Raw genomic sequence first — 4,131 nt, 5'->3', positions numbered from 1 at the left:
TTGGACTTTTTTGTAAGTCATGCGTCGCACAATCATTTCATTCTTGGAAAGTTATTGAGACAAAAAGTTATTCAGCTTAATCTCGTTTCACCCTTTCCCCCATAAAAAGCATACACTAAAACAATGTCATATTGTGAATAAAAAAAGAAAACTTCTTTGGAATATACGCTGAGGTTTGTACATGTACATAAAGATATCACTAAGCCTTACCTCGCAGTAGATGCGGTGGGCATTGCAAGTTTCGAAGCACACCGAACACAAGTAATCCATTTCAATAACAATATTTGAGTTTAGTATATGATTAATTAAGATGTGAGCATAATCAATAAATTTCCCAATTTTGATGAAAACGACGCTAATTTCCCCAATTTGACCGGTACTGGCGCCAGTCCCAAAGTGGTGAGGAAAAACGCTGATGTCATACAAAAGGTATGTATATAGGGTGTTTATTTTAAAGTGCTAAACCTAATATATATATATATATGAAACACTTTTAAAGAAAAAAATGTAGAGTCTACTTGGAATTAAGAATAAAAACGTAGGCTAAATGTTTGAGGGTCAGAGCTCCCAATCTATTTCCAGGCATAAACAGGCTATTAATGTTATCTTTTTGTTTATAAAAGTAATTAAGTATGAAAGTAATTGTGTTTTTCAATGTGTATGAATGGGAAATTATCAAATAATTAGCTTATAGTACTCCCTATCTCTTTTTTTTTAAACTTGAGTAGTATCCGGATTGATACAAATAAACGGACATTAGTAAATAAAACGTTATTAAACTTTAATTTTGATATATTATAATTTTTCTTTTTTTTTGAGTTCACATTTTGAGAAACATATCTAAAGATGGATCTTTAACGGCTTTTTAGATGTTGACAAAAGGTATGTTGGGGCTATTTAAAAGTACAGTAATTGGCTCTAAGATATCATTCCACATAATTTAAATGTTTGACATTAGTTAATAACAAATTATTGTTTACAATGCATGCACATTTACTCAAAATTGACTTTTATAATAATACATTCTTTAACAAACATAAGATGTGTAAAAGTTGAAATTAACATAATTTGTTAAAATTTTACCTTATGATATAACATTTTGTTTGCTGCATGTTTAAGTGTGTGAAAATGTGTTTAAGGATCACCTCAACAAAAAGCGTTAAATCATACTTCGAAGTGATGCAAATAGAGAACTGAATGCAGGCAGTGTAACTTGTATAGAGGTATACCAGTTAAGGGCAGTTTTACCAACTTAACAAGATTAAGACTTAAATAATTACAACTAATACTTGTGTGCATACATAAGTTGCATTTGATTACTGCCTACCATAAGAAGAAGGACCAATCCCTGCAGTAATAAAATGATACTGATTAAGCTCAACATAGTTCACTGTTAAGTACAATTTATAATGATAATTTTTTTTATCACACTACACAAAGTATTGATGATAATGGAAAAAGATGGAGGAGTATGGATGGTGATAATGGAGGATGTTGATGGATGATGATGATGCATATGATGGTGATACAATTTGATGATGATGATGATGATGATGATGATGATGATGATGATGATGATGATGATGATGATGATGATGATGATGATGGTGATGGTGATGAATATGATGATGATAATGGTGGTGGTGGGGATGATGATGCTGCTGCTGATGATGATGGTTGTGATGATGATGGTGGTGGTGTGGATGATGATGATCATGATCATAATGATAATGAACCAAACCAATGCAAGACACGTTCCTAGAGAAAACATTCTTAACCTATGTATGCCTAGCGTCTAAAAAAAGACCTCGGCAAACAGCGTAGACCCGAATGATGCGGCGTCTCATCAGGGTCTACGCTGTTTGCTTACAGGAATTTCTGTAAGAAATATTCTAAATATAAAAATCAATATACTAGACATCCCTAATTTTGGAAATAAATTGATCCAATTTAGAAGGATGGGAGAGTCCACTAGGCATAAATGGGTTAAACCTAATTCTTCCAGCTGTGACGGGTGCAACAGCAGACCAGTCCGGGTAAATCACTGATGGCAGAAAGGAGGATCCCAATAATCAAACAACTCCTTTAAGAACAAGATCTTCTTCAGAAAATTTTAACTGGGATCTGCAATGTTTCATATGTGGAGAAAAATGTGATCCAAAAAGGGACAGTAATTCAAAAGGTTATTCTAGAAGTTGGTCATTTGTTGAACAATCTAATTCAATAGATCCTAAAACAATATACTCAAAGGTCTTAGATTTTGCATATAAACGTCATGATGAGCGTGTTATTAATCGTCTTTTAAGTCTTCCAAATGGTGATCTTGTTGCTGTTAAGGCTAAATACCACCGCAAAAAGGGTTGATTTGCGAGTTATTACAATACTGCTGATTTAAACATTGAAAAGTGTGACAAATACAATATCACTAACAAGAAAGTTGCCAAAACTTTGAAAGAAGAGTAGAAGAATTTGAACACACAGTCATTGTTGAAAAAAAAGTTGTGAAATTAACCACTTTAAGACAAAGATTTATACAGCTCTGAATTGATCAGGGAAGCCATGAAGCTGAACATTACAAAACATCTTACCTTTTGAGTGGAATTTGGCCAGAAATATAATTTATTCATAAGAGAAGAAAAACAGATCTTGTGTGTGATTCGACAAAAACACTCCAGGAGGCAATTAGGGAAGCAAACCATTTTGAAGAACTAGCCCAGGTTAACAATGAGGTATCATAATTTATGATATCGAAGATGAAACCGACAGCTCAATTGTACATAGAGCTATAGGAATATTGAGAAAACATATATATTCATCTGTTAAGAAGCTTGAAAATCAATATTATTCTACTGATGAGATGACACTAAATGCTCAGAAAGACTTTCTTGACCCACTTCTTCTTCAAACTGTGTATTGGTTGACAAATGAAAATGCATTTCAAGAAGCTGATGATACAGAGCACATTCTAAATGCAAAATGTCTTGCTATTGCAAGTGGCATTACAACCCTTGTTACATCAGTTCCTTCACCAAAACACCTCAGACTTGCCGTTCATCTTTATAATGATTTCGGAAGTAGACATCTCATTGTTTAACTTAGAGTATTCCATCTCCTATTCAGAGCTACGTAGGTTTCTGACATCTGCTGCAGAGCATGGGATGAATAGCCAAAGAGATACACCATCAGGCGGAATTGTCCCAAGTCTTATAGCTCATCAAAGCCAAGGTGGAGAACTTATCGTTGCAGTTGCTGACAACTGGGATCACAATGAACCGTAGATGGAAAACAAACCACACATGCCATGACAAGCCTTCTAATGTCCAACAAAACTGCAGACTTTCCTGTACCAAGACTCATTAAATCAGGCAGTAGAACATTCAATGCCAATTCGTTACCTGGTAGTGGACTGTGCAGCATCATTGCTTACAGAAAACCTGCCAAAAGGCCTTCACCAAAGTTCATAACCCCTGTGACAATAGATGAGCTACTAAATCATCCAATCCCATCAGCTGTCAGAATCGCTCGAGCAAAGGAGAAGGAAGAACTCAAAAGGAAGAACAGCCCTATTTTGCGATGATCTTGCAGAAGAAAGAATACCGTTACTTCCAAACTGGAATATTTTCCATAGTTACATCAACGATGAACAACCCCAAAATTTTTCAAACACTGCTTACAACCCAATCATTATGGCCAAACCTACAGAGTACAGCACAGTCTATACAACACTAGTTCATGCTAAGGAAGTCATGAATGCCCTCGGCCAGGAACATGCTCCTATTATATTCGATATGAGTTTGCTTTCCAAGGCCATGGAAATGGTTTGGAACAAGCCAGAAGAGCTGCAAGGGGTGATCCCATTAGCAGGTGGGATGTATTTTCTTATGTCTGTGTTTGCTGGCATAGGACATCTGTATGGGGAAGCTGGCTTGAGACATCTTCTTTCTGACTCTGGACTGTATGCACCTGTCACTGTAGCAAATATACTGTCACGAAAGGATTTGGAAAGGGCACTAGTTGCCTTCAAGCTTGTTGATGAAGTTCTCACCATACGTTTTTGGCAATTTTTGAAACTTGGTGTGAAGAATCAGATAAAGCCATTCCAAGGACAATAATTGACCTGTTGAACAACCT

This window comes from Dreissena polymorpha, chromosome 7 (genome assembly GCF_020536995.1).
Source record: "Dreissena polymorpha isolate Duluth1 chromosome 7, UMN_Dpol_1.0, whole genome shotgun sequence".
Classification (NCBI taxonomy): Eukaryota; Metazoa; Mollusca; class Bivalvia; order Myida; family Dreissenidae; genus Dreissena; species Dreissena polymorpha.
The sequence above is the reverse complement of the archived record's forward strand: the minus strand, read 5'-3'. Positions refer to the sequence as shown.